Genomic DNA, 22,800 nt, shown 5'->3' on the forward strand with positions numbered 1-22,800 from the left:
CGTGCCTACCTTAAAGCTCTCTGGTTTGCTAAGAAAATGGATTGCGGCTCACCAGGAGTATCTGTGTGGCACAATGCTTGCTGGTGGCAGTTTCTGGCAGCAGCAGCGTCTCGGTGCAGCCTGGCTGGGCTCAGACTGGGAGCAGCAGAGAGGCAGCACGGGCTCCAGTCCAACGCGCGGTTCTGACTCGTGGCAGGGCACAATTTCCAGCCCCAGGAACCCCCCCAGCCCCATAGAATTCCTTTCATAGTGGTTTTGCTGATCTTGCACCTTCACTTGGTAGCTTCAGCCTCAGTCAGAGTCACCAACATGCCCCAGTTACTCTCTGTAGACACTGAGGTTCCTTAAAAAATGATCACAGCTCAAAGTGCAGAAAGGTGTAAAATGCAGTCTCCAGAGAGAACTGAATAGATGCAAGGATAGTCAAATAAATGCTAAACTTAACAAATATTAAACTGATGGTGTCTGCATCAAAATGTGCACATTGCTTGCAGTCTCTAAATGTATGCTTGGCTAACGAGGGTTTTAGCACATCCAGCACTTTGCTGTGTTTTGTCACTATTTTAATCCGTGCATTACTTCTCACTGGCATGGATGTTTATGTATAACTTTCAGCCACTGTGGCTGTAGGTGATGCCTCTTCCCCTTCTTTTTGATGTGTCAGCCCCACCACACCAACTGGCACTTACAGAAATATATCTGTGGGAGCGGCAGAGCACGGCTGAACCTTAGACACGAGCCTCGCCAGGCGCGGGCGCACACCGCGTACCTGCTCCTGCAGGAGCCTTCTGTTCCCCAAGCTGCTGCTCCTCACACGCAGAAATGTTGAGCAGCACTGAGAAAAATGGGTGTCCTCCCACCACATCTATATTTATCTTGTGGCGATGTCATGGTTTAATGTGTCTTGACATCCACTATTCTTCTGCTGAAAGGAAATTCCCCTGTGTAAAGAGGCAAGGTTCTGCTCAAGGAGTGGACCAAGGTCACTGGAAGAGCTGTAGACCCCTCTGGTGTCCCTTGCCTCCAGGGTTTTTACCACCCACAGTGTAAAACAAATCAGACTGTGGTCACGTTCCTTTTCCCCCTGGGAGCTCTGCAGTTTGCTCACATTCGGAGCTATGAGGGAAGTTCAGCTTCTGAGGGAACACAGCCATTGAGACCATTTCCACAAAGCGCTTCTGAGAGCTTCAAAGCAAGGCAAGCGTGTTTTTTTCATTTAATTTTATTTTCTTCTCTTTTCTTCTTTCCCTTAAATCTCTGAATTCATCTCTACATCGCATATCAGAGCAGTACACAGTGCCGGCAGATTGCTTTTGTTGCTGCCTTGCACTTCCCCTCAGAAGCATGGGCTCTTGAAAATCCACCTCCCCTAGAGTGCAGCAGCCGAGTGACATAAAACTCAGCGTGAGAGCTCACCGAAGGGGAAATGACTTTTATTTACAAAATCCTCAAGAAAGGCGATTTTATGCATTCCCTCCAACACACAGTGCCCTGCAGGCACCAGATGTGCACGTCCCAGGGTCTGGACCAGGATCTCCAGTGTGACTCCAGGGACAAGAGGCACCGCCTGTTGTCACTGCTTCTTTGGGGTTCCTTGTGAGCAGAAGCCAGCTTGGTTTTGATCAAACCTCTATCCCTTTAGGAAGTCAGCAGCTTTGTCTGCTGGTCCTCCAAGGCTCACCTGCATTTCAGGCTGCAGTCAAACCAACCTCAGGGTTTCTGACAGGGACCTCAGCAAGCGCTGCTGCAGCAGCTGGGAGAGGGAGGCATGAGCCTGCCATGGCCATGGCACCAGTGTCCCCATGCCCATCTGTCCTGGCACTGCCTCTGTGCATTTCCACCGTGTCTTGGACCCACCTGCAGCACGCTTGGTGAGGACAGCTCCATGGCTGTGAAGCTTATAAGGCAGCCTGGTGCCAGACATGGCAGCGGTGGAGCAGGCGGTGCGAGCAGGGACTGTGCTCTCCCAAGAGCCCCACAAGGACCCGTCACCAACCTGGCCAGGCCAGGGTTCATTTCTAAACTGCTGTTGTAAAACCCTGCCAGTCCGAGCACCAGAAAAGATGTATAAATACTGCCGGGACCTGATGGTGCTGAGGGAGTGGAGCTGCCCGTGGAGAGGATCACATTCGTAGCTGGGGCTGCGGCACGGCAGGAGCCAGGGGAAATGCTCCAGGGGGTGTTCTGGGAGGTGTCAGCAATATCAGAGAACAGAAAGTGGAGCAGCTGCAAGCTTCCTTTAGTTTTATTCTTCTGAAATTCAATTCTCATGGAAATATCGCTATTTTAAAGTGGCATATGGGCAGATAATCCTGTTTGTGGTTCCCCCTTGTGTAATTCTGAAATGGTGAGAAAGTAACACTTGATTCGAGAGCCTGAAGTGTCCTGAATTTTCTGGAGTTACAAAAGGATGGTGCAGAAATGCAGCGGCTGAGGTGCTTTCCCTGGAAGCAATTCAGAGGTTCTGTGCTTTACCCACCTCTTTCAATTCACAAACAAAGCATTATTTCACAGCAGTCTCATTTTGGTACTGTCTATACCAACTGTGAGTTTTGCTATGCCACCAAGTGTAAAAATACTAAAACTTCATTTGTCACTCACATCACTTTCTGTCTTTCATTCATGTAGAAAATAGTCATTAATTCTCTTTTAAAAAAGATTTTCTGAAAGGCAGTTACATTTTATTGAAAGAACAGAAACCACTAAATTTGGGAAAATGAATGAAGAATGCAGGGATTAAAGTAAGCAATCAACTCCAATAAGAACAGAGCCAACAACTTTTTTTAAAGGTGGGAGGCAGGAGGTTTACTCCTGGATTATAGTGAAAACAACCTGGGGCTTGGTAAGGTTTTGCCCACCCCAAGAGGCTTGCTCTCAGGTGCTGGCTGTGTATTTGAGCTTGGTCTGGGACTAACTGGCCCTTAAATCAGCACTCCCTGCAGCAGGTGGAGGAAAGGAAGCGGCCAGCAGCCAAGATGCGGCGGTGACCTCAGACTGGTGATGTTCCCTCGGTACAGCGATGGCATGGCGTTACACCTACAGTGGGTAAATCTCCCGTGGCCCTCCCATCGTCGTGCCCATCATTTCTGTGGTGTATGCAAACCCTTCTGCTCAGAGGTACTGCAGGAATTGGCATCCCCACCCTGCGCAGCTCTCGGCGTCTCTCTGGGGGAAGCATCGACAGGAAAGCGATCCCCCACAACAACTTATTGACTTGATTAGAAAATATTAGCTCCACTTAATCTCTTCTAAAGTGTTTTACAAACAGCTTGTGATACTTACATACATTTTGTCAAGAGTTCAGTTCAGAAGTTTGGGGCTTGGTTTGTTTTACTGGCTTGGCTGAGTGCTGGAGGGTGGTGGCAGGGAAGGATGGGAAGGATGGCTGGGCAGCCGGGATGCTCAGCTCAGTGTCAGGCTCCTGTCCTCTGTGTACGGATGCACAGCAGAGGAGACCCCTCTGCATGCCGTGCAGGGTGGCAGGAACCAGCCAGCACGTGTCCCTAGCACACGTTGCAGCCAAAGCAAGATTTTGATCCTGCTGTATAAAAATAATTAAGGAAGTGGTGGAAGGCAGAGGTGTAAAGGAGGTCAAGATACCAAGCGAGGTAAAAAAGTATTTTTCTGAGGGAAGAAACCAGCAAAAGATGAAGGGGCAGTGTTAAGGGTCAGCACGTTATGGTGTCTGAAGGGCTGGCAGGTCATCCGGCTTCTCCTCTCCTCTGATGCAAGGCCGGGAGCGGCCTCCAGCCACTGCTCTGTGCACCAGGACTTCTGCCGTGACACTGCGGGCTGGGGCTGTCAGAAGGCAAGGCTTCCTCTGATGAATCACCTGCCCGCTGACAAAGCTTGCTTCGAGTCTTAACTGCCAGATGTTTCTTCTCATTATGCCTTCCCAGCGAGGTTAAGGATTGGGTCAGTAAATAGGATTTTTCTTCTTTGATGGCATGCCACTGTGATCAGGTCACACCATGAGCTTTTTGTGATACTTTTAGTATGTTGAGCTCTTTAGATTTACGCTGTCAGGCGTTTCATTCAGCTCCAAATGATTTTTGCGGGTCTTTTCTGTAACTTTCCAATTTTTCAGTTTCATTTACAGAGGGAGATGTAAGATTGGTCATGGCCCTGCTCTCGGCAGTGCCACGTGTCGCAGCTGAGACACCGCTTGCTGCTCGCTTATCCAGCAGGCATCACCCAGTTAGCTGGGGTCTTGTCTGGGAGCTGCAAGGGCTTTCTGGTGGAGGATCCTCATTAGCCGAATGCTGATAATCCAGGATCGTCGCATTGAGCGGATCACATTTATTTGTTGGTTTTCTCTTTGGGAAGCAAGGCTTCTCTCTCCAGAAGGCATTCTGACTGCCAAGCTGGAGCATCTACCTGTGTGCTTAATAATGCTGCCATCAGTTACAGGAGACAGCACCTTGCTGCCCACCTGCGATCTGCCTGCCCTCATCAGATATTCCAGGCACATTGGCAGTGTCCTGTGATGTGGAGCTCAAAGGAATTGCAAGGAATAGGGAAAGGGAATACTGCAAGAAAAGGTAACAAGGGCCTTTTAATGCAAATTTGAAGATGTGAGGTCTCACCAGGTTTGTTTTTTCAAGGATAATAAACCAGGAATGGGGCTCATTTGTGCAGAGAACATGTTTGTAGAGATGTGTCCTGTGTTACCTGGATAATCCTGGTTACAGATCCTCCTTTATTCAGATTTTTCCTCTAAATATGATCATCTTCAAGGGAAGGTGAATGAGATATCTTCAACAATAAAACGTTTCATGTCCTACAAAGTGCTAACCTGACATATTTAGCATCTTCAGTCCCCTGGAGAGCTGATGAATAATAAATAATACAATAGAAAGAGCTGGTTATGCACAGTTTTACACCACCTCCTCTGAGAATTCAAAGAGAATCGTGCATTCAATAAACAGCTAGCTTGAGCACCTCCACGCTTCCTCTTTTGCCTGGCTCCATGCCCTGGTCCAGTTTGCTGTGAGTCCCAGTCAGTCCTCAGGGAGCAGGAGGAAGAGGAGCAGCTCCCCTCTTACCACCCTTCCTGGGCATGTGCAAGCAAGGTGCTGTGCAGCCTCACAGAGCCGGACAGTGCTGGGCGAGCTGGCAGGCTGCTCTGCCCTCTCTTCTCTAGGAAATACCCAAGCAGGGAGGAGTGGTACCCTGCTGCCAGCAATGCGTCCCTGCCCCTTTTCCATGCTGCTCCTCAGCAGCCAGCAGCTCCCTGCCAGCCACACGCAGCTCACACAGCTCTCGAGGGACCAGCTCTATCCGCAAGTGAACCCTCAGCTGAGATCGAAGCACAGTTGTTAACTTCCGGGGTTTAATGGGCTCCATTAGTTTTGTCACTTTTCACATTTTCATGTTTTCACTTCCAGCAGCAGTTGGTCCTCCAGACAGCTTCAGGAAGCAGAGCAGCAGGCGGCACAGCCGGGGGCTGCCTGGGAGAGCACAGTGGCACCAGGCACCAGTCCATGGTGCTCGGTGAGCCTCAGAGCCAGGGTGATGCTCGGGGGGGTTCAGGTGGGATGTGAGGGCTTTGTTTCTGCTTGTGATAAATACTTCACTAAGTATTCTATCCTGTTGGTGACAATAGGATAGAATAGCATAGCATAGGACATCCAGAGGGATAGGGTGGGATTGGGTGGACTGGGATGGGATGGGATGGGATGGGATGGAGATGGGATGGGATGGGATGGGATGGGATGGGATGGGATGGGATGGGATGGGATGGAGATGGGATGGGATGGGATGGCAGCGCTGTGCACAGAAGTGCAGAGAAGAGCTGATAAGCTAAAAAATGGTTTCTAGAGAAAGACAGATCTTTATTAATGACACCTCAGCTCCTGAACTTGCCCCACATGTAAGTCTAAACAAGAACTAAATGTCTGAGCACAGTTCAAGAGCAGCCCATTGCTATTTTCCAGATCTTTTGGAAAAATCCCAGAGGTAAAAGCCTGAGGAGCGTGAGGAGGATAATGCTGATGCCCATACCTCCTTGGAGCTGCTGCTTCTCTGGCTGCTCATTATTTCTCTTTCACCTGTCGTGTTCTCAGATGGTGGGTAATGGGAAGGCTGTAGAGAGGCTATTAACAAATGGCAGGTGAGTCTTTCACATAACCTTTAAATGAAGAAGCCTGAAAGGGAAGAACTTGTAAGAAAAAGGTGGGGAGTGGTGTGCACATTTTTCAGGAATAGCGGCTGAATGAAGCTGCTCTGCTCTGCAGGATCAGTCTGCTTCCCCTGGCATATTCCTTCCTACAGAGAGCTGGGAGAAACCTACAATCCAAGGAAGGGGAGAGCTATCTCCATCTGGAGGGATGTCGTCTGTGTCGATACCCTGCACTCCTGTTGCTGGGATCACAGGGGATCCACAGCCACCTGCTGCTTAGCTCCACGGTGGGGTCCCAGCACGTGTGGCCACTGTGCCTGCTCACGGTGCATCGCAGCCCGTAGTGGTGCCATGCCCTTTGTGAGGATGGCCATTTCTCCAGTGCCATTTTTTACCTTTCCAGGGTAAACCTGGCTTTGCAAAGCAATTTAACAGATTCCACCACAGAGGAGTGCCTGCACAACTCCAACAGGGCATTTGGGGGTATGGATTTAGGGAAAACTACGAGAGCAGGTTCCTATGAAAGCAGATTTTCTGCACTTAAGAACGCCATGGAAAAGATTCAATTAAGCAATCTCTGGAAAGTCCATGGAAAGTCTATTTATGAGTCAATTATCTCTCAAAGAGAAAATTATTTCTATCTTGTGGAAGTTGAAGGAAATAGATCACTGCTGCTAACAGACCATTTGTAGAAGAACACATTTTCATTATAGTGTGCATTACAGGACATTTTAGTTATGTGTGTTTGTATAAAACTGCACATCCTTCTCATTATGACCATTAAAAAGCAGATATTTAAAGTAAAAATAAAATAGAACATTCATATGACTTGAAAATATGAGAGTGGATACATATAAAAATTATTGATTCAAAAATAAGTGTATATCAATGAGAATTTGAAAGATAAGGATAGGTCTTGTTACCCTGAGAAGGATGGGAGCTCTTATAAAATAGTGACCCACCATTATAAAAGTGGACCTTTTAAATAGAACAGAACAGAACAAAACAGAATGTTTAAACTTTCTGGTGAAATTAAAGAAAAAGAAAAAAAACAAACAAACAAACAACAAAAACCTATTACAGATCACTTAGAATTCATACCCAATTACTCATTTAGAGAATCTTTCCAGTTCAGTCAAGAGGAATCACAGGTAATAAATCTGAATTATTAAACAGTCCTTAATTTGGCAGTTGTAGCAGCAGTACCACAGACCGATGGCTATAGAAATACTGCACACAATGCAGTAAGATTGTTAAGAAGAGAAAATTCAGCCCAGCACTTTGATACTTGAAAATACACTGCTTTTCTCATAAAACCCAACGATAATTCTACAATACAGTAACCTGGCAAAGTGATGCTCTAACTGGGACTGGGGTCTTTGAAACATGACACTTCCCAATGGAATTACAAGTAACTTCCAAGTTGCTGAGATTCAAGTGTCAGTCTGAAAAGGGGAGGATTATTGGCATGGTTGCAGATGCTCTGCCCGTTGCTGGTCAGGCAATTTTCAGAAATGCTCATGGTGTTTTGAGCCTGTGCCTTAAAGCACCTCTGATCTGCAAGGGAGGCTTGTCAGATGAGGGTGCGAGGATGGGGTTGCTCATTTCATAATCTGGTCACTGGGATTTTTTAAGATGAGATCATATGTATTTATAGTTGTGAAAGTGGACCTGCTTACCCCAGACGGGAGGGGACATGACACCGACACAGTAAGCTGTCTCACTCATCCTCCAGTGTATTTCTTTCTTTTACACCTTGTCTGTTCTAATGTTCATGATGCCAAGCATCACTGCAGGCACCAGGAGTCTGTATGAGACACAGGAGCAGAACATCGACAACAAACCAGCAAAGCCCTGAAAAAAAACATTTCATGGATTTGGTTCAGCAGCTGGGTGTGAGCTAAACATCTGAGGGCAGCTGCAGATTACTAGAGCTAAATCAGCCCTTGGAGGCGGGAGGGAGCAGAATTTCCCCATGCCCCCTGAAGCCCCCAACCCTACACTGCCACAGCACGGGAGGGGTGGCCCCAACCTGGGGCTTTTCCTGGAGTTTCAGGTCCGAGGGGGAAAAATCACCTCCTCGTGATGAGAAGTCCTCATCCCAAGCTGGGGCTGGGGCTGTCGGTGCTGCGGGACACTGCCCCAGCACACTGAGCTGCTCCGTCCCCCGCTCCCAGCCTGTGGCCGTTCACAGCAGCGGCTGCTGGCCAGGGCAGGAGGGCGAGCAGGAGGCGGCCGCTGGATGAAAGCAGGTCTCTGCCAAGCACAGGAGCTGCCAGCAGTTTGTGTTGGAAAGAAATGCGTGCTTTCCCTGCCTGCCCTTACACGCCACTGGTGAAACGTTCCCCACCACCCAAACCTTCCGAACTCTTTTTTTCAACAATTCTTTGCACCTCAGTGGACTTCGCCCAGGTTGTATTTCACCTCAGGGAACTGCACAGCAGACACCAGCTGTGCTGCTTGTGGGGACTGTTTGGGGATTTTGCAGATTTGGTGTAAATACATGGTGTTATCTCAAATTGATAACATATATCTGCCACTGCCAGGAGTGCGGGGTAGGCACAGCCAGCCTCGGTGCCTTAGTATCGATGGCTTCTCCGGTGCATGTGTGCATCTGGAAGCACGTTCAGCTCAGGCAAAAAGGGTAGCAGAAGAGATGCATCCCAGGAGATAACCACCCTACCCATTTCCATTTCTGCGGCTAGACACATGAGTGTTCATAAAGCAAGTGTTATGGTAATGGCTCTGAGATATTTCTGCAAACACCATAGCAAAAAGACTGTTTTATGCTCATGGCCCATATGCAGAGGGAGCCACAGGCACCAGCCGGCAGGCTGAGGCTTACCGGAGGGCAGCAGCAGGCACGGGAGCAGTGCTGTCTTGTGGGCTGCTGGGAGCACGGGGCTGGAAGAACAGCGTTTGTACAAACTTGTCTGATGAGCGTTGGGACAGGGTTATGGGATTCCCCATAGGGCCAGTGGAGTTGCTCTTCTCAACTTCAGCTACAGAGAAAGATGATGTCTTGACGAAAGTTATGCATTTTTCTTTTGCATCTTAAAACCCAGAAAATGAAGGGGGGGGCATCAGCGTTTCCTGACTGAGCTGCTCTGCGTTCTCTAGAGAGGAAAAGTGCACGGCAATTTCTACCTGCTTAGCACCACAGGTGACTTTAATTCCGACAGTCAATCAACCGGTAGATAGACACAGAAAATAAATATGCACAGAGATCACACTGAACTTTAAAAATAATAATTGCTTTTTATGTTGTTTTGACTTCCTTAACTCCTGCGGCCTCCACAGTGCGGAGCTGCTTAGCCCAGCACTCCCTGGAGCCCGGCGCTGTGCTGCTGCAGCAGGGGGGTGTCGGATGCGGGCCCTGCCGGGGTGGTTTCCATCTCCCCCAGCAAGAGGAGGGCAGGAGGCAGCAGCTGGGTGAGGGCACAGAGGGATGCACGGCGGGGGCAGAGTCCTGCCTGGGGACACCTCTGCTCCCCCGTGCTGCCAGAGAGGGGTGAGGGGACCTGTCTGCCTGGAGCCCGTCCATCCCGCAGCCACCCCACGTCCATCCCTCAGCCACCCCGTGTGGATGCGGTGCCCTCCTGGAGGCAATGCCAGGACGCTGCTGGGAACTCCCCAGCTTTCTCAGCTCCAGGTGGCCGACAATTAAAGGAACCCTTCCTCTCTTGAGCTAAATCCCTTTCTCATTTGTAATCTCTTCCACAAAGATAAACCAAAACTACCAAATCAGTATGTAAGAACCATCCTGTCTGCATGGAGGGATGCTGGACATGGCTGTGCTGCACTGTTCCTTAGATGAAGGAAATTACTGAGTGTTGATCACTCCCGAGAAAAACAATGGGTGTATTTCCTTCATATTTTTCAATATGGTTTGAGAAGCCTTTTGGCAGACGGTTGCAGGCACTGCATACATCAGAACAATTGGTGGATTACGATGCAGAGAGGACTGGTATCCCACACACTCCCATTTAAATCATTATCAGAAGAATGGTTTCTTATCATCCGTTCTTGTTATTATAGTCCTTGTGAACGGGAGGGCATAAATTGTCTGAATAACAATGAGGCTGGATTTGGAACAAAATTACTCCCCAAACATTTGGCTAGTGCTGGAGGCAGCAGTGAAAATGGAAGAAGAACCTAGGCATGCAGGAAAGACATTACTGCTTTTATGGTTACAGACCTTTGGAGAAGAATAAAACATGATGGCCCTGACCAGCACTAGCCAAGTTTCTCTCTTCACTTTCTCCACTTTTTACTGCACTTTGATTTCCTCCCATCGATAAGAGAGCAAAGCAAACTGTTCCTGCCCTGCCATCCCAACCTAAGCCTGATTTTACCATTGGTCAGGACAAACAGGGACAGTTTTTCAGCAGGGATGTCCCCGCTTCATATTTGTGTGTCAGCACATCGTGTGACAAATGAAGACCTCACAGGAAAACATTTTTATACCATGTGTGGCATCTCGTTTTTCTTACTGGGCTTTCATATCTTGGGCTGGGGCTGTGTATGGGTGTGCAGGCAAGCAGCCCAGGCAGGGGCGAGTGGCACGGGCTGCCCGGGCTGCTGCAGCACTGGACACCTGACCGAGATAACAGGATGCTTTGGAAGATGGCCCTTGTGTGAGGAGCAGTGAGAAGTACGTGGCAGCTCCTTCACAACTCTGTGGCTCCCAGAGCAAGAATACAGATCTCATATGGAATCAAATATTTATTCAGAACCATGCACAATAAAGCATTTATGAGCCTTTAAAAGAAGGTAAATTGTCTCAATACAAGATAAACCTCTGATGTTTAATAACCTGTATTATAATAAATATCTGCTTTGAAAAATAAGAAGCGAAAATTGAAGTCTTTCAAGCAGAGCAATCACTCACTGCTGCAAATTGGTTTACAAGGCATTTTAATATATCACCAAAATACTGCAGTTACTGACCAGCACACTTAGCACCCTGGGAAGGCAGCACGGTACCTGCCAGACCTCTGCAGAAACCAGAAGAAGATTTTCAAACTGTTCCAGGGACACCATCAGGGCACAACTTCAAGCCAAGAATGCATTTTAAAGCATCCAGTGATGGACACACTAAAAGGCAGAGAACACAGATCAGCTGAGAGACTGGTCCATGCAAACTGAAGCAAAACAAGTTGTTTCTTTCTCCTGTCCCCAGCCTAAAAGTGCAGCTGGCTTTTCACAACATAGTTATTTGCTGTGTAAAACATGTATTTTGCAGATGCACAGAAAGCAAACAAGGAAGCGGCTCTTGCTTTGGAGAAATCATTTAGGAAGAAGAAACAACATGCTGTAAAAGAACAGGATTTTTTGCAAGGTCTGTGGTGTCAGCATTTGCTGCCTCGCTGTTTTCAGTGGGAGGCAGGCAGAGTCCTGGCAGATGTCATGGTGCTGTGGGTGAACCCCAGAAGTGGCAGAAGCTCTTGCCTGTGCAGGAAGCTTTGGGTAGAAGTCTGTAGGTGACAATGAAGTCCAAAGAGGCAGCGTGCATGTGAGCACACACTTGCTCATGTGATGAAACCCCAAGAAACTGTTTCATATCAAATTAGAAAGAGAAGAACTCACAGTAGGGGAAACAACCCTAATGAAGAAATTTAAGAAAACTGAGAGACTATTGCATGATAATGGGCAAACATGGAGCTGTCAATGGATCCCAAAATACATCGCTTGCAAAAGCAGGAATATTAAAGCTATGGAGACCTGGTAATGAAAGCATAGAAAGAGAATCACTTATATGATTGGAAACAGTTCCTTGGCAGTAATGATTTGTAATGAGTTGCTCTTATTATACATTGTCATATGCTTCTGTATAGTGGTTGAACTCTGTGTAAAAGAGCCAGCGTTTTCATCTGCTGCTCTCTCTGCTTAGCACATTGCTGTCCAATTACTTACATAATCCAATTAAAATGGATGGATTGTATAGTAATGTATAAGTAAGGATAATTACCTCATTTATCCATGTAAATAAAATATCTAATTATATAGCTTCTGTGGCAACACTGAAGGGAAATACTTCAAAACACAGTGAGAGGAGCAAGCAGAGGCGCAGCATGCGGCCGCAGCGTGCTCGTGCGGAGGAGCACGTCGGTCCCAGGGGTGGTGGCTGGCTCCTGGCCAGGGCGCGGGGATGAGGAACAGCCTGGGCACCCTGCACTGCTCCTGCACTGCATGGGAGCCCCTCACAAGCCGGCCCTTCTGCCCTCACCTCCATAAACGTGGTCCTTCGGATCCCAGAGTGTGGCCATTCCATCCCCTTCTTCTTTTCCTTGTTTGACATGTTTATTTTAAGTGCAGAAATAAAAAGATTTAATCTATTTAAAGAAAAAATGAAAGTTCATTGACATCCATAGATTGAAGTCTCCACATTTTATAGAACATTATATATATAACAAACAAAGCAAAAGCACAAATTAGGAGAAAATGTGCATGATGTCAATCATGTTTTACTATAATAAAATGAATTAGCTTCTCCAAGTAAGTTTGTCATATTTGGAAGAAGCTTCTTTCTTTCACACTGTCATATCATTACTCATTGTTTCAGCCTGATTTTTCTGGCTACATAAGTAAGTTTTCTGAGTGCTTATACGCAGGTTTGCCAACTCATTTTCTCATGGGCATGCAGCAGTTCTCTGACAGGTAACATTTTGTATACCCTGTGCTGTGAAAGAATATTAACTCATCCAAAATGCATATTCTCAGATGAAGTTATTCACCGTTTGATAGAAAAAAACTGAATGTTTTCAGTTGTACTAGCTGAAATAAAAAGTGAAGTACATACCACCAGGCAATAAGCATCTTTTTTCTGCTGCTTCTTTTGAGAAAGCTTAAAAGTGAGTGTTTCAAATCCTTGTAAATTGACCAAGCGGACCCGTGGCTGGGCCGATAGGGCACGCAGCGGCACGAGGCCAGCACCTGGAGGCAGCCGCGGGAGCACTGGCTCTGACCCCTCCCCGCCGAGCGCAGCTCCTCATCGGTGGCCTCAGGATAAGTGACAAAAATCACCCCGCTTGCATTACTTCTGGCGAAGGTGTGTGCGGACCTGCTGGCAGCTGACAGAGGGGATGACTGAGCTAACAGATTATCTTTACAGGCTCCCATCCGTTTCAAGGTCCCTTCAAACACCTCCTACTTAATGGCGATGACAGGCAGGCTGAACTGCAGGCCTTTGCCAGCTCCTCCTGTTAACTTTCTGAGTTGCGTTCGCATTTTCATCACCTTATTAGAGCTTCCTGAGGCTCCTCCAGTGGCATTTGCTGGGATGGTTATTGTCATTTGACTGCCAGCATGGAGCAGTAGCACAAAAGGTCCCTGGCATCAAAGTTACCTTTGCTGTTTGGTTTTTAAACCACCTTTCACAACGGGACACTGATCAATTACATTCTAATCACCCCAGGAGGTTATTTTTTAGGCTGAACGTGCAGGACTCGGGGATCCAGGGCAGCCTGCTGGCAGTGCTGTGCACAGCACTGCGCTGTGCTCCTTGCTGGGGTTTTGGGCAAAAACCATCTCCAGGGCCAGCGCGTGGCCTCTGCGCTGCCCACGGCAAGCTGCACGGCACGCTGCGAGGGGTACCGCTGCCGGCTGCAGGGCCAGCGTGTGGGCTGTTTATCTGTGGTGATGCTCTTCAGTCTGGAAGCTAGTACATGCCTCTCAGCAAACACCAGAAAGCAAATATTTACATTCAGAAAGTGAAAAAAGAACATTTACAGCTTCCTTGTGATTAAATAATCCTTTCCTTATCGGCTTGCTGTTTTCCTGTATCAGATACAACCTTATAAAAAATAATGAAAAAAAGCATGAAAGCAAAACATAACCAATGTATTGAAAATGTTTTCATTTTTAAGACTTTTTTTTGTGGCAACTTTAGCTATACAAATAACAGAATCAGTGTTGCAGTGCAGCAAAACATTCATTTAGTGCTAACGTTACTGTAAATGTGAGCTCAGCCCTTTACGGAGCATTTCTAAGACAAACTGCACTGCTTATGTGAGAAAACCCAAACCGCCTAAACCGTATGCTTGTGGTTTCTAACTTTCACATTTTCATTTGGATACGCCAGTTGTGAGTCCTGAAGGGAAATAAATACAAAAAATGAGTGCAATAAAAGAATGAATAAAGCCCAGCAAAGGTAATTAACCCACAGCAGGAGTTGCCCTGTGGGCAGCACTCCCAGCACAACAGCCGGCAGCGAGGCAGAGGACAGGGCTCCAAGCAGGGCTGGCTGTAACAGCTCCCAGCTCCGCACCGCACCCCGCCAGGATGAGGCCATCTCCTGCCCTGCCCCTGGGAGCAGTGGAGACACAAAGGAAAAGAGAAAAGCTTAGATTGGGACAGGAGAAAAGGTGAAAAAACATGCCCAAAAGTGGATGGAAGAGGTGACAATAGCTGCATGAGGCAGGGCAGCTCTGCTGGAGGGGCAAGTGGTAGTGCAAAGTGGTTTAGCTGGGGTGGGGGAAGCCCCCCAGGCCCTCTGCTTTGGCATGCTCTGCAGGCCAGCAGGCAGCCGGAGGTGCAGGCAGAAGACAAGAGAGCAGTGCAGCATTGGGGGGGTTAGCACACACCTCGCCTGCATGCTCAGAGCGTGCTTGGGTGAACCGAGAAATTCAGGCGAAGCAGGCCGACAGCAGCCCCTCCCAGAGAAGTTCCAGCACAACCAAGGAGCGTGTTCTGGAGGTCAGCACCGCTGACCCCAGCTCTCAAGGGGGCTGCTCTGCATCAGCCCCTGCAAGCTGAAGCTGCCGGCAGAGCCTCGCCTGGTGTGGGTGGCTCAGCTTGGATCTGCCCATGGGCAAAGGGGCGAGGGCAGTGTCCTGGGGCAGGCTTCATCTCCCCCGGGCAGGGAGCTCCTCCCTGCTCAGCACCGCCGAAACCACGCACAGGGACATGGGAAGCTGCAGGCTCCTGCCCTCTGCCTTGCACGTGTCGTGGGCTAAAGACGTGCAAAAGGGCGATGCAGCATAGCTCAGGCAATTCTTTGTGGCAAGTCAATCTCTGCCTCACATGATGTTGCTGTTTAAAAACATTAGGCAAAAGTTGTGCATCTATTAAACAGTGGCAGAAATGTATTGCCACCAACGGGTGGTGGCTGGGCTGGCAGGATGCGGCCTGGCTGTGTGTCAGATGCTGTGCTGGCAGGCTGGAGGCCTGTGCTGGGAATGCAGGGTACGTAGGAGCTAATGGGCTCACTAACGCAGGACGAGGAGCAGCTGCCAGCCCTTGTCAGAGGGTTCTGGGGTTACTGGGCATCCCAAGCTAAATACGTCTTAGTCAGGTCCTGCTGTGATAGGAAAAGTAGTGACTGGTGGGTGAGGAGGCACAAATGTGAATGAGCTCTGCAGGAAACATGATGTTGTACTTTTGTTCTGCTACAGAGCCACAGCTGGCCCAGGCTACCTTGTCTGAGAGCATGGTGCCAGCCGGAGGCAACCCCAGCGAGAGCCGTGGAGATCATCAGGAGGCTTAGGGAGAGGTGCTTCCACCTGCAGCCAGAGGCCAAAAAGGGCTGTGCCAAGGAGGGCTTTGAAATGAGCTGTGGGGAAAGGCTGGACCTGGCTGTCATCCTGGGAGGAAGAGGGAGAGGTCTGGGTAGGAGGAACAAGCTGCTGAGTGAGGCTGTGCAGCCCCTGGCAGGAGGGGTGGGACGGGCGTGTGGGGTGCTGTGGGAGGAGATGGATGGGGTGCGGGCAGGGGTGGCCCTGGGGTGCTCTCCATAGCCGTGTGCTGGAGGTGGCAGTGCTGGGTGCGGGAGGATTAGCCCTCGGCAGTGCCTGGGCTGCTCATGCTAAATGTATCAGAAAATTGATTTAGTTAACAGGTCTGGAAAATAAGCAGTAGGTAAAGGAGGTGTGATTTCATATAAGTGGTTCTTAGCGGGGTCCCGCAGGGATATTTTCTTACTCTGCTGCAGGTGTGCTTTGTTACGGGTCCTGGTGGCGGGTGTTGAGTTGGTGAATACAAATCGCAGGCTGTGAAATAATGGATGAGTGCAGGTTACGTATAGTGGGTGAACTGAGCTCTGTGGTGAAATAATCGCATTTCCTCCAGCCCAGTGGCTTTGTGGGAATAAAACGGATCTCCCAAGGGTGTCGATGGGAGAGCTGTTCCTTGGAAAGCAGCAACTGCAAGGGACCCTGCAGTCCGTGACCCTCAGACTTTGCACAGACCCGTGATATTGTGTTCAGCTTTCTCTGTAGTACAATGGTGGTACTTAGCCTGTAGCCTTGTTGTCTGGGTGCTACAGGTTAAAAAGCTTTGCCTGTGTGTCTGTGGAAAAATCTTGGTTAGCACACCTCACTGATAGTGCAGATGCTCACTCTGCAGGTATGAGCTTCTTGCTTATGTGCACTTAACTCTTGCCCATTAGCATGTAAAAGGCTTTACGTGTCAGGGTAGCAGAGCAATTAGATTCCCTGCCCTGACTAGGGGTTTGCCATGTCCCAAACCTGTGCTGTTTGTGAGGTGACAGTGCTGTGTAAGGGGTGAGGAGCAGCCTGGGCCTCGCCTGGGAGCTGTGGGTACATCTGGGGGCAGCGATGGTGGCACAGATGGGGCAGCTTGTCCCTGGGAGGGTGGCTGGTGGTGGCAAAACCCTTAGCTATGTCTGGAGTGTGCTCACTTCTCAGCCCAAAGATGGGGTTGCTGTAGGTGAGAAGGTGCACGGGGAGGAACGTGGCTGGCAGCAGCTCTACCTGTGCTGTGTGTTGGGCTGCTGCTGCTCCCAGCTGAGAGGGGGCACTGGAGCAGGGTGACAGAGCTGGTGCTGTGTCCCTTGCTTCCACTGTAAGCATTATGCAAGTGTCAAAAGTCAAATGTTCCTATGATCAAAAGGCATCATTTATCTAACAATATTTAAGGCTGGTTTTAGTGCAACTGCATTAGGTAACAGGTGGGTAAAGCTTATGCTTTGTGTTCAGTTGACCAGTTTGCTTCACACTGAAAGGAAATAATCTCTCTTGTGGAGGAGAGGTGTCTAGTGCAGATCTGTACGTCAACTAGCAGTATGGAAGGCAACACTCAACCAAGTATTTGTTGATATAAATATTTAATTCATATTATTCTGTTGATTTCAAAATAGCTCTGTGTAGGCAGGCATCAGTATGGGATATAAAGGAGAAGCAAGCACAGCTTGAAAGAAGCTTTGGAGGAGCTTCAGAAAAGCTGGGCCAGTTCAGCATTAATTGCAGCTGTAGAATCTAAATAAACTATTTTCTTAATAAAAAGCCTGTTTGGACCTAGAGTCATGTAATTACTCAATTCATAGCAAATGAGATGCTCTGTCTGGCTTTAGCTCTCTCAGCAACTTGTCACATACGTCACCAACTGAAGGCTTATTCTCATCTCCCAGCTCTGCCTCCTTGTGAGTAAAAATCCTCTGTACAGATGGGCGATCCTTGGGCTGCACCGTGCACTGGATCCCTGGTGTGACCCCAAATTATATAACCTTGGAATTTGAGTGATGAAAATGTATCTGAAGAGGAGACAGATGAGCTAACATATGCAACTGAGTCACTGTGCTTCTGGAACATATCAGAGTGGATTTAGATGCTTTTAGCTGCTATATAAAATGGTCCCACTGTACCAAAGCATGCATTATTTGGGACACAATGCATCAACACAGCTCTTAAGGATTTTAATTTTTTTATTTCTGCTGTACTTCTTGTGCCTGTAAGGTTGCTACTTCTCCATTGTAAATACGCTCCTTGCCATGTTCCCTGGGGTGTTCTGTGGGTGCTCTGGGTGCAGGTTGTGCCCTCAGTTTTCTCTGTACCTGCTTACGTAGCTGAAGTCCTGAGAGGATGCAGCTGCTGCAGCCGTTCTGCACCTTGGTGCTCCGGACAGGCTCAGCACTCTCAGGTGGGGTGCTTACAAGTGAGAAAAATGTCAAACACCCGAGTTCTTACAAAGAGGAAGAGGTCCAGGCTGGAAAGACCACGGGTTCAAAGTCCCTGAAGGAATGCGAAATGAGCTGATTTTTTTTTCTCTAAGACAGGTCCTTGACTTCCACAGTTGCAAAGAAACTGTCCTTTTTCAGTTTTCTCTGCAACCCAGCAGTTCAGATAGGGTGAAGAAAACTAGGTCAAAGCCACGAAGTCAAACTGCGGAAGGATTTCTGGTGAACAAGTCGTCTGTTTTACTCTTCTTTAGTTTAATACCTAGCTGCTATTTGTAGGTCATGCCTGCAAACAAAAGGAAGAGTGTGTGAGAGGAAGAGAGCATCATTTCTTTATGAAAAATGTTCCTACAGCCTGCAGCAGTCAGAAAACCATGAGATTTCCTAGCACTAAGTACCGATTGCATTGTGGCAGGACTGCAAAGACAGACATCCTGCAAGTCAGCTACCCTGAGAGCAGTCATGTCCACATGTGCAGTAAATGACGGCATTTTATGGATGATGGAGACAAGGTGGGCAGCAAAGCTGTGCTCCAAACAGGTTTTGCAGTGAAAGAAATGAGCTCGGCCACATACCTAGTTTCCATGTTCTTCTGGTTTAGGGCAGCCTGAGCTAGTTTCCATGTGGTGGAGACAGGGTCAGAGCGCGTGTGTGTGTGTGTTCAGTGCAAAAACTGGGGAGTTCTGGCATGATGATAATAATAGTTAAATATAAACATCAGCAGAAACAGTAAACCTCACTAATTACTGCTTTGAAAATTTCCTTCCTAGATCTAATGCAGTATCAGTCCCAGAACAGCCAGGTGCATTACATGAGCAGCAGTTTGCAGCCCTGCCTAGGGCACTGGTCTGGAAGTAACCAGCAAAGAGAAGATGGTGTTTGCTGGTTCCTTTGCAGGGTAGGGACAAAGAGCAGGGTAAGGCTGAGGTTTGATTTGCTTAATGTCACAAAGCTGTTTCTGCTGGGGTTGCTTTTTTAGATGCAGAATTTCCTTGGGATCTTTGGCCTCAGAACCAGGTGTTGGAGAGGAGTGCTTACTGCTGTTGTCAGTATCAATGAGAAAATGAGTAAATTCGGCAGTGAGATTTCTCGTGGGATTGTAAATGCACTGAACTGATCTACAAATAGTAGCATATCCATAATTTTGGCAGAGATCAACGGCATTGATCTCTTTCAAAACAACAAATTAGGCAGTAGAGGGGGACCCATGAATCAGGACTCCGTCACTGCTGCTTCTGTGATATTTTGTCACTGTTTCTTTTCAACCTGTTTCTGCATGCAGAATCAATGCAGAGTTGAGCATCTCCTGAGTGCTGAGTCTTGGTATCGGTGCGATGGGGATGCAGCTGGCTCTATCTCCCATCCTGTCACCTTTTTTGCCTTTACTGCTTGGCTGCATGCAGCGTCCTGGTGTGGTGCTGCTGCTGGGAGCCCACTTGTGCAGCAAATGCCAGAGCCCATTTGGTGCAGCTGTGTGCCCACACAGGACTGCAGGACCGGTGCCCTGCTGCCCAGCTGAGCTATCTGCCCTGCCCCACGGGGCTGGTAACAGCTTTACTCCTTGTTATGCTTCCACCACAGCTGGACAGTGCATGAATGGCTTGAGTTGCAGCATAACCCTGGTGACACCAGGAGTAATGAAAGTGCGGGCCATATCGTGTGTGTGTGAGGAAGTCAGGAAAGATTAAATGAAAGTGACATTCCTACTTACATTTATTAGGCTGGGAGCTTTATGGGTAAGATCACCGGAAGCTGTTCTCAGACACTACTCATAGTTTCCTGATGCCAGTACAGCACCTGGTTGCTGGATCTGGAAAGCACTGCCTGGGGAAGGTCCCGCTGACGAGCACAGCAGCAGGTCCAGTGCTGCATGGTGTGGTGGAAGTGCCAGGATCCCATCCCAGATCTCATGGGTATTTGCGGCAATTCAGGAAAAATACAAGAGGCAACTGCTGATAAGCAGCAAAGATAACTGCTCTCAGTGGTGGCCAGCGTGGGTGTAAGACAGGGACTGCCAGCTGCTGCAGTGCTCAGGTCTGACCCCATACTGCCATGGCCCATGGAGACTTCATCTGCCTGAGCCTTGCTGGGGAGTGTGACAAAGCAACACCGTGCTCCAGGCTGGGCCAAGCACCCTCCGTGCTGCTGGGGAGGGCTGCCACCCCCCCTGCAGCTGGGACATGGGGTAGGACCTGCGTTCACAGCATTACTCTTGGGGCAGATGTGGGATGCACCAGGCCAAGCAGCCCAGTCACATAAACACACAAAAAAGTGCTTTGCTGACCCAGGTACTGGCATGTATAAAGGTGCAGCGGTCACTCTGCATGCTGGCCTTCTCTTCATATGGTCACATATGCGGAGAGGATGTGGGGCTGTTGCCTCTGGATAGCAATGGAGTTGTTCTAGGTACAACGGCGTTAGAACAGCCCTTCTAGCAAGCTGTTCCTGTGACGTATTCCCTGCTCGCCATTCCCTTACATGATTTTCAGCTGTGCTTAAAACTCAGACCTCTCCTCTGCCCTCTCAAAACCAACTAATCAATGCCACAATAACAGGGCTGGTCCCTAGCTGATGTGCAACAATAGGAGCATTGTGTTCATATTGAAGACAAATGACTTCCCTGCTGCTGAACAATACCAGCTGATCGGTATCTTCTTGATCTGCGCTAGACCAATCCACAGACACGGAGTTTAATAGCCCATCTACTCATCTGGGATATTCCTATGGAGCCATTTGTACAGCTGTCTCAGATGTTTTGATAGTAGACTATCTTAATCTTTGCCTTTTTGTAGCATGTGCAAGGGGGGAAGAAAGGGAAAAAAAAGCTATAATTAAGTATCTCTCAAAGAGAAGCTGGGAAAATTGAATTGTGCCCCCTCCACTCAAAACAAAACAACAAAAGAAGATTACAAAACTGAAGCTGGAGCATGGGACTGTGTGAGGAGAGGCTGAGAAGTAGGTTTGTGCGGAGGGCTGGAGGATCCTTCTACCTCCTTCAGCTCCCTGTGGGGAAGAGCCAGGTACCTCCTGAGGTATGCTGGAAGGACAAGAGGCAGTGGCAGGAACAGCAGCAAGGAACGTGCCAGGTACATGTAGGGAAAAGCCTTCATCCTGAGGTGGTCAAACACAGGAGGAGAGGCTCGGAGAGGCTGGGGGCTGCATTCCTGGAGGTGTTCAGGGCTCAACCAGGCAAGACCTGTGTCAGCCTTGTGGAGCTTTGATGTTACTCCTGTGTAAGTTAGATGCTCAGCTGGAGACGTCTTGAATCTCTTGAAAACTGAATTTATCCACAAGTTTAGGGTGAATGAGTGTGATGTGACTTAAAGTGCCTCTGTGATCTAGGGCCATGCAGACAGAGAAGCCTCATAAAAGCTACCTGCACAGAAACTGGAAGTCCATCGGTAGAGCCATGCCCATGCTTGATACCTGCAGGTGCTTACATGTGAAGGTCAAACAACAAGGGGAGATCTTGTAGTATTCCATATAGAAAGGCTTAAGGAGTTCAGCTTTTCTTTTTTTTTTTTTTTTTTTTTTTTTTTTTATCAAAACACCTTAAAGTCTCTTGTCTATATATATCTACATGGTGATGTGGAATAGATGGATCTTCAGAGAAGGTATGAGTGTGCAATGACTTCATCTGAAAATGAACAGATTCAGGAAATAAATGCATCACTTCCAGCAGTGAGGATACTCAGCTCTTGGAACATCCTCTTCCAAGTCAAAGGGCTTGCTTGGGTGGGCTCAACTGTGCTTTTTGTGAAGGAGCTCATCCCATTCAGGGAGGAAATGTCACCAGGAGGCCCAGTGCCAGGGCTGTGTAATCATAAAGATACCTTCTGACTGTAGAAGTCTCCAGGTGAGTGGTGAGGAATCCTTTTGTATTTGTTACTTCATAACTGTGTTATTTACCAGTGACTAGTGTTTTTCTATGATCATAGATGTTCTACTATGACTCATTCATTTCTATGAAAAAAATATTCTGTTTTTTTGCCTCCCTACTTTGAAGCAGTTATATCAGTTGCCTTTTTTTCTTGAACAATTTGTTATTATTACAGCTCTCTTTTATAGTTTTAAAATATCTGTAGTTAATGGTGCAGGCTATTAAAAGCCATTTTATCCCAACTAACTTAACATCTGATTTTTTTTTTTTTTTTTTTTTTTTTAGTAGTGATGCAACTATAACTCTTCAACTCTAAGTTAAGGAAAGAGTTTTATGTACCATGTTAGAAACTAGAGCTGAAGAACACTTAGCTAAACCCAAAATAAAAAATGAGTGCACTATTTTCCTCTGTTGTAAAATGCACTTCTATGAGAAAGCAGTGGCAATTTAGAAATCTTTCCTGCAGGTCTTACTGTATTGAAAGCTTGTTGTTGTTGTTTGTTTTTTATTTTTTTATTTATTTTATTATTTTTTTTTCCCCAGAAAACACTTCCAATTGCAAAATTGTCAGCAGAATTTCTCCTCACCTGTACTGAGTCGATGAAAGTTCCCTAAGAGTAAAGCTGGTGCAGAGAGAGGCTGAAAAATTTCCTGCCTTCAGTACAGAGTCAATTACTCTTTTGCATTTGCATAACAAATGTGGGAGATGGCTTTAATCAGCTCTGGGCATGAAAGAGCTGTAGAGAGTTTGTCCCTGAGGTTCTGCAAGTTTTCAGTACCAGGGAAGTCAGGCCTCTGGACTGAAGTAACTCTCCTCCAACACGTCCAGGATGCATAAAACAAGCATGAGATAGATGCCAATGACACTTAGGTGGGCAGTCAGAA

This window comes from Aythya marila (genome assembly GCF_965140915.1).
Source record: "Aythya marila genome assembly, chromosome: 5".
NCBI lineage: Eukaryota > Metazoa > Chordata > Aves > Anseriformes > Anatidae > Aythya > Aythya marila.